At 40.0% G+C, this 13709-nt stretch overlaps 1 protein-coding gene across 4 annotated transcripts in view; it reads right to left on the bottom strand.

Moving 5' to 3' along the window:
• Window positions 1-13709, bottom strand: part of HPSE2 (heparanase 2 (inactive)) — a gene marked incomplete at its 3' end in the record, with an annotated part of 577025 nt that overhangs the window by 419077 nt on the left and 144239 nt on the right. The gene's annotated exons all lie outside the window — the stretch shown is intronic.

Genomic DNA, 13709 nt, shown 5'->3' with positions numbered 1-13709 from the left:
ACGTATTTTCACCCTTTGCTACCCCTTCAGTTAACAAGTTCCATAAGTTGTATAAAAGCACTCTTCCTTTTATTTTACTTGAGATTCCATTCATGGAAGAAGCTTCAATGATAGTCTTCTTATGCTACAGTCCTGGGATTCAATGACTAAGACCATGCTCATTTTGTTGATACTCTGGATGCTTTTATATATTGGTTATATTCCCTCTCTACCTCATATATCAGTTCCAATCTACATAATTTGGTCTTGAACATCTCCATCACTACATTCTCCTCCTCTCTCTATTATTTTAGTTGAACTTTCTGATTCCATCATTTTGAAGTTTGATATCCAAAAAAATTACACATGGTGCTCTAGGTAGAAGGGCGTCATCTATTTTACCCAAGGATAAAATAGTGTTTTCCAGAAACTTATCAATATACACCTTTTGCCACAGCAATGATATCAGGAAGCAGTATTACTTGGCTTCTATGACCATAGCCACACACTGAAGTTCACAGATTTTCTTTCTTTCTGTCCAGATAGTATAGAAATTAAGCCTGCAGGCTCTGGAGTCAGACTACCTGAATTCACCATTTTCTAACTGTAATTTGAACAAATTATTTAACTTCTTTAAGCCTTGGTTTCCTTGCCTTTAAATGCAGATAATCATTGGATTGTTGTTAGAATAAAATGAAATAATACCTATAAAGCAATAAGCAAAGGGTCTGCTACATAGTAAGCACCCAACAAGTACTAGCAATTACTATTGCTATTACTATTATTAGGCCCATTCCTAAAATATCCCCCTTCAGGTTTATATCTCAATGTCCAGACAAACTGAGTTCAACCTATATCTTTAAAGAAGTCACTGTATGTTCTTCTCTCCAGATTAATTTTTAAAATATTAAATCTGAGTCTTTTTTCTGATCCATAGAAACTCTGACATACTTCCCTCTTAAGATAAATATTCACTTCTACTCATCAAGAGACACCATTAAGAAAATAAATAGACAAGCCATAGACTGGAAAAAAATATTCACAACATGTATATCTGACAACAGACCCATATTCAGAACAAATAAAGGGTTCTTAAAAAAAACCATGATAGGGACTTCCCTGGTGGCACAGTGGTTAAGACTCTGAGCTTCCAATGCAGGGGGCCCAGGTTCAATCCCTGGTCAGGGAACTAGATCCTACATACATGCTGCAACTAAGAGTTCGCATGCCATAACTAAGGAGACAATGAGCCACAACTAAGGAGCACACGTGCCACAACTAAGGAGTACATGTGCCGCAACTAAGGAGCCCAACAGCCTCAACTAAAGATCACACGTACTGTAACTAAGGAGCAGGTGAGCCACAACTAAGGAGCAGGTGAGCTGCAACTAAGGAGCCCACAAGCCACAACAAAGGAGCCCACCTGCTGCAACTAACACCTGGCGCAACCAAATAAATAAATAAATAAAATATTTTTCAAAAAAATCCATAATAAAAAGGCAAATAATCCCCCCTCAAAAAAGACAAGACACCTGGACACTTTACAAAAGAAAATCTACAAATGGCCAATAAACATATCAAGAAAACGATCATCATTAGTCACCAGAAAAGTTTAAATCAAAACCATGATGAGATTAAATGCAATATGGTATCCTGGATTGGATCCTAGAATGACAACAACAAAATGACAATATGGAATAACTGAGGATATCCAAATAAAATCTGTAGATCAATTAATAGTACTGTAACAGTGTAATCTCTTAATTTTTTTATTGAAGTATAATTGACATAACATTATATTTTAATCTCTTAGTTTTGATCAAGGTATCAGGGAGATGTAAGATGTTAACATTAAGGGATGCTAAGTGAAGGGTTTATAGGAACTTTCGAAGCCAAACTTACAGAAGTTTTGAAACTTCTATAAATCCAAACTTATTTGAAAATAAAAAGTTTTTAAAAATGAGGTACCACTCCACATCGACTAGAATTGATAAAATGAGAAAGAATCAATGTTGGAGCAAATGTGGAACAACCAGAAATCTTGTACATTATTGGTGGGAGTATAAAATGGTAGAAACTCTTTGGAAAATAGTTCAACGGTTTCTTAAAGCATGAAACATACATTTATCTACCATTTGACTCAAGAATTCCACTCCTAGATAGTTATATGAGAAAAATGAAAATGTATGTCTAAAATAAGCCTTCCAGAAGAATGTCCATGGAAACTTTATTCATAGTAGCCAAAAACTGGAAATAATCCAGATAGCCGTCAACAGGATAATGGATAAACAAACTGCAGTATATTCGTATAATGAAGTACTCAGCAGCAAAAGAAAGAGACAAATCACTGATACAAACAACAACATGGATGAATCTCAAAAATGTTATGCTGAGTGAAAGGAACCAGATGCAAAAAAGTACATGCTGCATAAGTCTATTTATATGGAGTCCTAAAAGAGTCAAACTCAATCTATGGTGAGAGAAATCAGACCAGAGGTTGTTTGAGGGTGGGACAGTATGAGCAGTGACTGGCGAAGGGTATAAGGAAACTATCTTGGGGTGATGGAAACTGCTGGGTGCTGATACAGATGGGGTTACTTAAGGGTATGCATTTGTGAAAACTGATCAAACTTGCCCCCTTAAGATCTTTGTCCTTCACTCTGTGCAAATTATACCTCAATAAAACAATTTTTTAAATAACATAAGTATACATTATTCCTTCCTTTTGTTTCCTGTTCCTAAATAAAGTCCCTTCTTCAGTCTAAAGAGACCCTTGTCACTCCAAATACCATGCAATGACTATATTTTAAAGGTCTTTGATTAGAATCCTTGCTATAGATTTTTGAAAGTCTTAATTGGATTATACCTACTTGTCCCCCTCAAAATAGCTGTCAACTTATCTTCACAATCAAGAGACTGAGGGACTACAGTATTTCCACCCTTTGTATTTTATACTTCGGCATATTTTTCACGGACAATTTAATAATATACAAATAGCCCTCTTATCTGAAGTGATCCTAAGTGTTTTGCAAACCTTCAAAACAGATTTTTAAACTATCTAATATTTCATAGGAGGAACATTTCAGGCACACTAAAGTGCAGCGACATCTGGCCTGCAACATGGCAGCTGTTTAATAGCCATGACACCTCACAAAAGTTTAGGACAGGAAGTGGAGAATTCTACAGCCAACTGAGGCAAAGACCAGGAAGGCTGCAGAAGCAGAAGGCTGCAATGGCGTGGGCTGGAGCACAGCCAGTATGATGTGGTTAACACTTCTGTCATAATGAAAAGCACAAGTGTCATTGGTGGTCAGAGCCTCATCTCACAGAAGGCACATCCCACAGCACAGTGACCTTTCCCTTCCATCAGGAGCACTGGTTTATTTCTAATACAAGAAAAATACTCCCACTAGCCATGTTCAAATCATTCCTTCCTGAGGTCTATTCCTTCCTGCAGGTACTAAACTGTACAGGAGCTTAACTCTGCTGAACTATAATAAGGTCTTTATCCTGATGTCAGAAGGTTAAGGCAGCACTTAGTTGGATATATTTCACCACAGGCCAGAAGAACAGAGAAAGCTGTAATTTGGGTTAAGGGAGTACAGACAAACATATTGCCATCCAAAGACTCTCCTTTTAGGTACTTTATGAAATTTTTGGTTTTATTTCTTTAGTTTTGCTAAATTAAATGAGAAAAATTTTAGTACTTTTTTCCCCCCTGTGATAGCCTTCAAATATCTTCCTGACAGAAAGCTCATCTAGTTTTTGCTGAACCTAGGGGAGAATTCTAGATGTAGAAGACATGAAAGAAGACCACAGATTTCTTCATGTGCTTTTGGCCAGCACTATGTGCCTGTGAAAGCTTCTTGTAAGAAGGGCATGAACATGACTGTAAATAACCATCATACCTTGGTCTCACATCTATGGAAACACAGATCCTCCTTTGTTTAGCTCTAAACTGTTCTGGATGATAGACCTCAAATCATTTTTCCCATACCCAACAATTGAACCAAATCACTCAGCCTTCCAGAAATTCCCCATCACTTCTCAAGAGTACATAAGGATTTGTGCCTTGAATTTCAATGCTTCCCCCTTGATAGTCAATGCATGCACTATTTGAAAGGCCAGATAAAGATACCTAGTATCCAGACTACCATACTACAATAAGAGATCCACTCAGGCAAAAGAGGCGTTCTACCCTTTCACGGTGCATATAAGGCTGTAGTAACACCTCCTGGACACCAGAGGATACTAAAGAGACTCCAACCTTGTAAACTCATTAATCATTATCAAAGGACAAGTTCTTTCTCTCCTTCCATTCTGCCCAAAGGGCACAGCAGGTCAAAGATACACTGAACTTAAGACAACTCAAGACACCACGTGAAAATGTTTGATGGAGATGATTATCCAGGAAAAAATCAAGTTGGAGATTTAGATTTGACCACCATCTGCTATGAGCCAAGTAGGGAACAAAATCAGCAATAAAAATTGCATAGAGTGACAAAAGCTAATGGCTAAGAACTAGATTTTACAAACAAAACAAACAAAAAAAACCCACACACATATTCAGAGGTGTAAAACATTCTCAAATTTGCATGCAAATCAAGGAAACTAAGGCTGGGAAAAAACAATTGTAATTGGCAATTAGGAGGTCATAGTGATCTTTAAGTGTTATGGTTCAGGCAAGAGATCAGAGAAAAAGGCAGATTTCAGAGAACTAATGAGAGTGTGGATTGAAAGTGGAGGCTATGGGACAGACTACATATTTGAAAAGATTGGCAGTGAAAGGAAAAAGAAATAGGACTTTATATTACGTGCTAAGCTTAATGTACCTGCGAGAATTTTAACTTTCTCAGTCCATTATTTTTATTTTTATAGTAAAATTCTATTATAAAGCACCACTATGCTATAATCTGAATTAGGCTATAATGTGGGTCAAATCCTGTCCCCTGTGTGCATGGTGTTATATAGGATATCAGTCTCAATACACCAGAGAAAGCATGTGAGTATTCTCCTCGTCCACTCCACTCCTATCTGTGTTATTACACGGTTGAACTTAAATTTGAATTTATAACACTAATGTTGCTTCATTGGGACTTTTTTTTTTTTTTTGCGGTACGTGGGCCTCTCACTGTTGTGGCCTCTCCCGTTGCGGAGTACAGGCTCCGGACACGCAGGTTCAGCGGCCATGGCTCACGGACCCAGCCGCTCCATGGCATGTGGGATCCTCCCGGACCGGGGCACGAACCCGTGTCCCCTGCATCGGCAGGCGGACTCTCAACCACTGCGCCACCAGGGAAGCCCCACTGGGACTTTAATATACTTATTATTTGAAATAAATCACCCCATTTCTCTAATCGCTCTCTATTGACAACTGTACTAATTTGGTGAGATGATGATATTGGAGTGTGAAAACCATATTGAAATAAGATTTATGTCTAAATCCAGATGTTGAGACATATGACACCACTATGGAGGCTGATGATTTATTTTCTCTCACTATAGGTCAGAACATATGGCTTAGAGAACACTTAAGAGAAGTGAGCTAGTGTACTCATATTTCACTACTGAAACCTTTGGTTCCAATTTGAGTAAATTTACCAATGAAATAAGCTTGATGAACTTGTATGAAACTCAACATTCTTCACTTCACATCAAATTCTCTACCTGTCTGCTTCCATGGGAGCAGACCTAGTGGTATCATCAAGGAATTTCTCAAAGACATAGCCATTTAAATAACTCAGACCTTGGTTATATGAATTCTTTTTTTTTTTTTTTTTTTAGTTTCTGCTTTATAACAAAGTGAATCAGTCATACATATACATCTGTTCCCACATCCCTTCCCTCATGCATCTATATGAATCCTTTTAGTCCAGGTTAGTAAAAGGAATAAAGACACAATAGATTCGGTATTTCAATTTTTCCTTTCAATGAAAAAACTGCTGACAGAAAAGGCACCTTGCAACTAGTCAAGTACCCTGGTAAGGAAACAGTCATAGCCAAAGGAACATAGCTACCCAAACCCATGAGTGTTTAGTGAAGGCTTGTTGATGATACCATTAGTGATTAAACTTCAGGGTCAAGATAATGTTCTGAGTAAAAAAACATAACACAAAGTTAAATCTGAAAATGCTGGAAATTATACTCCATCAAGTTACAGCTAAAATGCATCACTGGAAAACATAGAGAATGGTTTAAATCAAGAGTCAGAAAACCTTTCTGTAAAGGGTCAGATAGTAACGATTTTAGGTTTTGCAAGCCATAGAGTCTCTATTGCACTGACATAGCTCTGCCTTTGTCATGCAAAAGCAGCCACAGAGAATCTGTCAAAGAAGAGTGTGGCTGTGTTACATTAAAATTTTATTTACAAAAACAAGTGGCAAAAGGAAGTGTTCAACAACAACAGTAACAGCAACACAAACTCAACCACAGAATATGTCAAAGGGATATGGGAGCCAACTGAAAGAGCTCGCAATGGCCAAAGCTGGAACAATTTGAGCAATGAAATAAAGTAATATTGAATTATAATCAAAAGAATAAAATAAATATCCATGAGTCCATACTGATATTAATAAATGACTAAATGAATAAATAAATGAGGGAGAAGAGATGAATCTCTCATGCAGAAGAATACAAATAATTTATGTAGATATTCCATCTTCAAGAAGGTGGATTAAAACTCCCCACTCAGGTGTGGGCTGCACATAAGGACTTCCTTCCAAAAAGTATATTATGGAAAGAGGAGGAAAAATAGTAACTTTATAGTGGAGAAATCTGACAAACACTACTTCAGCCAGGTGATCAAAGTCCACATCAACAGTGATAAGTCATGTTGACAGTATGTAGTCTTCATATGCTGCAATGAGAATATGGCACTTTATCTCTGTGGTTTTCTTTCCCAAACTGGTAGCCTAAGTCTAGTCATGAGAAAGACATGAGGCAAATCCCAATAAAGAGACATTCTATAAAATATGACAGTTCTCCTTAAAACTGTCAAGGTTACCAAAAACAAAGAGAAGTCTGAGAAACTGTCACAATCAAGAGGAGCCTAAAAAGGTATGATAACTAAATGTAATATGGTATCCTGGGTGAGATCCTGAACAGAAGAAGAACATATGTAAAAACTAAGGAAATCTGAATAAAGTATGGACTTTTTTAGTTAATTTAAAAAAATAATAATAATAGATGGCAGGCCAGATTTGGCCTGGGCCAGCCTGGGTTAATTGCTATATTCAGTGTAGGTCATGGTGGTCACCCAAAGCACAAAACAAAACATAGAAATAGATGACAGAATGAGAGCAGGGCCTTTAGGGACTATCAAATCTAGCCCCTTATTTTATAGATGAGAAAACAGGAGCAGAGAGGTTAAGTGTCTTACCCAAGTCTAACCAGCCTTTAAGTAGTGAACCTAAAGCTAGGATTTGGGGGTTTAACTTTCTGGCTAATGCTCTTTATGCCACACTATGTTGCTGCCTTCTCCCCTTTCCCTATATATATAATTCTGAGTCACTACAGAAATAAGGGAGCACTTTGGCAACTCGTCTGACTTATGCTCTCCAAAAAAGAAAATCCTACTATGCCTTCCTATTTTCTTCCAAGATTTTTTCCCTAAATTTCCTATAATTGAAAGCTAGAACCCACAAAGCACCAGAGCCCAGAAAGAGTGACTCCTCACTGCTTTCCAGCTCCTGATCTTGTTTACATGTGTTTGTCTGCAAAAGTTTTAATTAAATAAGAGAAAATGAGTGCTTTAATTTCCCAATAAAATCTGTGCTGCAGTATGAGTCATTGTTTTCTTTTTTTACACTAGCCAGGGTAAAGCCTTCTGGTTTTAATAACTAATACTGCTGAGTTCAATAAAAAGCACTTAATTTAATTTAATCCAAATCTTGATCAATGCCAGTTTCCCCTGGAATTTTATCTTTGTTTTAATTTGAGTCTCTATGTTCAGAAAAATGAGAGGCCAAGAGGAAAGGAACAGAAGTCAATTAGCTTGTAGGCTTGTTTCTAGGCAAAAGACATGAAAATATAAGATTGACAGGTAAATTCCAAGATGCTAATATTTCTGCCCTGCTGGACAAACTTTTCCTGGAAGAATTAATGTTTTCTTTAGTCCTGAACAATTCATAGACCCATTTGGAAAATATTTTTTAAATAAAATATCCCAAAGCCAATTAGTATCACATTTCTAAGTTAGAAGTATATTGCCTTTAATGTGTTAATAATCGAGAGATATGCTACTGTAAAATTAGATACAGAAAGCCTCTTGAGTCAGTCTGCTTGAACACTAAAGCAGCCAGACTCAGTGCTTGGGGGACTGGAATGGATATAAAGACTGAAATGCAAATAGAATGAAGCAGTTCTGAGGACAGTTTGATAAGCTTTTCTTAAATGGTCCTTTCATTACTGCAGTAGAATTCAGTTCTACATCTGAAAACATATACGTTTTTAGAAAAAATGCTCCTTACTATTAACTGACACCACTTCCTTAACTTATACCTGTTAAGTTCCTTACTGCCCTGTCAAGTGTGAACTAAAAACTTTTCAAGGTTGGGGAGGGGGGAGGTTATTAAAATCTATATTTTAGTTCAATTATGTAGTTTTTCAGAGCTTTTCTGAGGATCTTAAAAGAGGCCAGAGCATTAGGGCCAGCTTTCTATCTCCCCCCAGAGCAGGGTTACTGGCAGCCACATGTCCTTGCCACCATCCTGAAGTACTGATTCAACAGTGGACCACAGAGACAAAGGCAGCCAGTCTCTTGTAGAATTCCAAACTTCAGTTGCTGTAGCACCTGGGTTCTCCATAGGGGTTTCGTGTCCAAACCTGATCCAACCACAATTCACAGACTATAGTGTTAACCCTGAGAGGAAACTTGGAGAGCATCTGAGCCAGTGATTCACATACTTACAGATTTCATGGGCCAGTAATGTTTCAAAAATAAATAAATACTGAGGGCACCAAAATAGGATTGCTCATTTTTTCGTAGTCATTTGCTTTAACAAAATAAAGACACTTAAAATAGCTACTACCACTAATTATCAGTGCCATTTCATAATGTTATAGATATTTTAATACCAAAAATATGGGAAGGATATAAACTTGGAACTTAAAAATTAAATAAATTTAGCCTCATTAAAAACTCACTACAGGGCCTCCCTGGTGGCGCAGTGGTTGAGAGTCCGCCTGCCGATGCAGGGGATACGGGTTCGTGCCCCGGTCTGGGAGGATCCCATATGCCGCGGAGCGGCTGGGCCCGTGAGCCATGGCCGCTGGGCCTGCGCGTCCGGAGCCTGTGCTCCGCAACGGGAGAGGCCACAACAGTGAGAGGCCCGCATACCGCAAAAAGAAAAAAAAAAAAACTCACTACATTTTTCTTTTTTCTCATTTCATCCTCAATTGCTGAAAACTTCATCACATACTGACTGACATTCATCTATAGACCACTGTTTGGAAAACAACCAGCTAGTCCAACCCTTTTACTTTACTGATGAGAACACTGACTTCCTGGGAGGTGAAGACTTGCTCACAGAAATCAAACTGACTGATGGCAGAGACTGGACCAGAACTCAGATCTCTAAATTCTGAGTATTTTGCTTTTCCATTGACAGCAGATTATGTCATTTGCTCAACAAACTCCCTGATCCCTGACTACATGCTTATGGAAAAATTTAAAAAGAGAGCTCTCCTTGAAAATGTATGGTCAGGGTGGAATAGGGAGGTAAATGGAGGTTTGGAGAACAGATAAGTAACAACTCTAATTTAGAGAAGAATGTAATGTGCAGGGAGATGCAACTTGCATTGCTATGAAAGTTTTAGAAAAAGGACCACTTATAGTTGGGGACTTCCTGATGTCTTTATAGAACAGGCCACATTTGAACTGGGCCTTAAGAAAAAAACAGGCAGTAAGGACGTATATAACCGAGTGAATGGTGTGAGCAAAAATTAGTAGTAAAGTAAGTTAAGGATCTATGAAGGAATATCAAGTATTTGGATTTGGGCAAACCTTAAGAGTAGATAATAAGGAAAGAGCAAGAAAGGATGTTTGGGCATTTCAGTAGAGGTTGAATGTCAGTCTAAGAAGTTTACACCAATGCATCTCAAATTTTAGTGTGCATAAGAACCCCCTGAAAAGTTACCAGAGTACAGATCTGGGAGACCAGAGATTCTGATCCAGTAGGTCTGGGTGAGAATTATTGGAATTCATTTCCAATAAGCTCCTAGGTAATGCTGATGATGCCCATTTGTGGATCACACTGTGAGTTAACACTACGTTCAGTAACATTTAGACATAAATGGAAGACATTCACAACTAACTGAATCTTTTTAAGCCGAGAAGTGATACACTCTATCCTTGTCTATTTATTCACTTTTTTGGACTGAAAAGTGGAATTATCCAAAGACCAGTTATTAATTTTAGACCTTTAGAATTTTCTCTGTTGTGACCACAGTTGTTCTCCCATAAAGAAATAATCCAAAACGCAGTTTTTGGTGGGGTTTGAATTTGGGGGAATAAGATTTTGATAAGTCAAAAGACTAGTAAGGAAACTAAATGTGTTTATTAGCTACTACTTTGAAAATCTTTAAGCACAAAATATTATAAAAGGTAAATAAAACATACTTGGGAAGAAAAATTACCGTCAAATCATTCTAACTAGGAATCTTCATCTTCCCTTAGAAGCAGGAATAATGTTAACAATACATCCTCCAAGCTTGGAAAAAAACAGACTCATGAATTGCAGTCTTGTGGAAGAGGAATCTCTTATCCTGATTGCAGAGATCAGAACTACCATCAATGGGTAGAAATTTTAATGGATTAATAATATTGCTAAAGGTAAGAACTTATTTTTAAAGGCAAAACTTTCTAATAAGTCTGTTCAAAGATGGCTGGATCACCTCATGATATGAGGAGCCACCCTATCTTGGAAGTGCCTCAAGCAAAACCTGGTTAACAATTTCGCAGGTTTACTGCAAAGAGAAATCAAGCAAGCTTTTGATAACCGTTTGGCCTAGATGACCTCTAAGAAGTCATCTAATGCCAAGAATCTAGGATTCCTTTCTCATCTCAACCCCTACCATGAATCAGCAAAAGATTAGTCAGATACTTCAGAATAGACACAAAACCCTCATGAGGATGAATGTTAATTACACAATTTCAGAATATTGTCAACTCAGCAATCATCAGTCATGCTTGGATAAGCTATTATTAGGGTTGGGAATCTGGACTCAATTAAAATGTTCTTTCTTCAATAGAATGTTACTTTTCATTACATTAAAATCTTTAAAACCATTTTTTAAAATAAATTTATTTATTTGTTTTTGGCTGCGTTGGGTATTCGTTGTTGTGCGCGGGCTTTCTCTAGTTGCGGCAAGCAGGTGCTACTCTTCATTGTGGTGTACGGGCTTCACATTGCAGTGGCTTCTCTTGTTGCGGAGCACAGGCTCTAGGCGCGCAAGCTTCAGTAGTTGTGCCACGCGAGCTTCAGTTGTGGCTCGCGGGCTCTAGGCACGGTCTCAGTAGTTGTGGTGCATGGGCTTAGTTGCTCTGAGGCATGTGGGATCTTCCCGGCCCAGGGCTCCAACCCGTGTCCCCTGCATTGGCAGGCAGATTCTTAACCACTGTGCCACCAGGTAAGCCCGAAACCTTTTTTTTTTTTTTTCGTTACGTGGGCCTCTCACTGCTGTGGCCCCTCCCACCGTGGAGCACAGGCTCCGGACGCGCAGGCTCAGTGGCCATGGCCCACGGGCCCAGCCGCTCCACGGCATGTGGGATTTTCCCTTACCGGGGCACGAACCCGTGTCCCCTGCATTGGCAGGCAGACTCCCAACCACTGCGCCACCAGGGAAGCCCCCAAAACCATTTTGATATATGCTTTAAGTACACATTTTTAGCACCTACTTCATGCCAGGTACTGTGCTTAAGTGTTTTCCTGAAATATGCGTACCCAGGTATTATGTGGACTGAAGCTTCTTTAATCTTAAAGAGTCTTACTCCTTAGCAGTGGAGGAGTTAGTACCAATAAGGAGGAACAGTAGAAGAAATAGGCACCTACTTGAAGAGCTTCCCTGTCCAGGAATAGCTTCCCACCATCTGACAGTTTATGAAACTCCATTAACAAAAATCCTTTCCCTTGGTTCTTAAAGAATTTGTATTACGCGACTTCCACTGAAAAGCAAATACCTCCTAAGAGAAATAACTTAAAACTCCAGCAGCTTAATAACTTCCCCTCTTTGGACTTCAGCTTCCCTACCTGTAAAATAAATAGTTTTGACCAGATGATCTCGGTGGTATCCTCCAGCTACGGAAATCTAGGACTTACTCGGCCTACAGGCCAGAGAATGGGAACAACTTGTGGCTGGGTTTTAAAGGCTGCCTAGAAACAAATGTTAGAATCATAAGCAGCCCAAAGTACTTACAGTGCTCAAACCCTCTCCTCAACCTGAAGTTATAAGGAAAGATTTAAACACGCCTCCAAGCTTCATGGGTAATTCACTCCCTTACAGCTTCTGGACAACCTTTGGCTAATAAAGATTAAATAAATAAATATAAAAAATGATCCTAGGGGAGACTTTCAAGATTGTGGAAGAGTAAGACGTGGAGATTACCTTCCTCCCCACAAATACATCAGAAATACATCTACATGTGGAACAACTCCTACAGAACACTTACTGAACACTGGCAGAAGACCTCAGACTTCCCAAAAGGCAAGAAACTCTCCACGTACCTGGGTAGGGAAAAAGAAAAAGAAAAAACAGGGACAAAAGAATAGGGACGGGACCTGCACCTCTGGGAGGGAGCTGTGAAGGAGGAAAAGTTTCCACACACTAGGAAGCCCCTTCGCTGCCGGAGACTGCGGGTGGCGGAGGGGGGAAGCTTCGGAAGCACGGAGGAGAGCTCAGCAACAGGGGTGCAGAGAGCAAAGCGGAGAGATTCCAGCACAGAGGATCGGTGCCGACCAGCACTCACCAGCCTGAGAGCCTTGTCTGCTCACCCACCAGGACGGGCGGGGGATGGGAGCTAAGGCTCGGGCTTCTGAGATCAGACCCCAGGGAGAGGACTGGGGTTGGCTGCATGAACACAGCGTGAAGGGGGCTAGTGCACCACAGCTAGCCGGGAGGGAGTCCAGGAAAATGTCTGGAACTAGCGAAGAGGCAAGAGACCATTGTTTCAGGGTGCACAAGGAGAGGGGATTCAGAGCACTGCCTCGACGAGCTCCAGAGACAGGCGCGAGCCATGGCTATCAGCGCAGACAGCAGAGACGGGTATGAGATGCTAAGGCTGCTGCTGCAGTCACCAAGAAGCCTGTGTGCGAGCAAAGGTCACTACCCACACCTCCCCTCCTGGGAGCCTGTGCATCCCGCCACTGCCAGGGTCCTGTGATCCAGAGACAACTTCCCCGGGAGAACGCACGGGTGCACCTCAGGCTGGTGCAATGTCATGCTGGCCTCTGTTGCCGCAGGCTCGCCCCACATTCCGTACCCCTCCCTCCCCACCGCCTGAGTGAGCCACAGCCCCCTAATCAGCTGCTAATTTAACCCTGTCCTGTCTGGGTGGGGAACAGATGCTTTCAGGCGACCTACACTCACAGGCAGGACCAAATCCAAAGCTGAACCCCAAGAGCTGTGCAAACAAGGAAGAGAAAGGGATATTTCTCCCAGCAGCCTCAGGGCCAGCAGATTAAATCTCCACAATCAACTTAATATACCCTGCATCTGTGGAATACCTGAATAGG

Source organism: Mesoplodon bidens, assembly GCF_964165515.1.
Source record: "Mesoplodon bidens genome assembly, chromosome: 1".
Taxonomy (NCBI): domain Eukaryota; kingdom Metazoa; phylum Chordata; class Mammalia; order Artiodactyla; family Ziphiidae; genus Mesoplodon; species Mesoplodon bidens.
The sequence above is the reverse complement of the archived record's forward strand: the minus strand, read 5'-3'. Positions and strand labels throughout refer to the sequence as shown.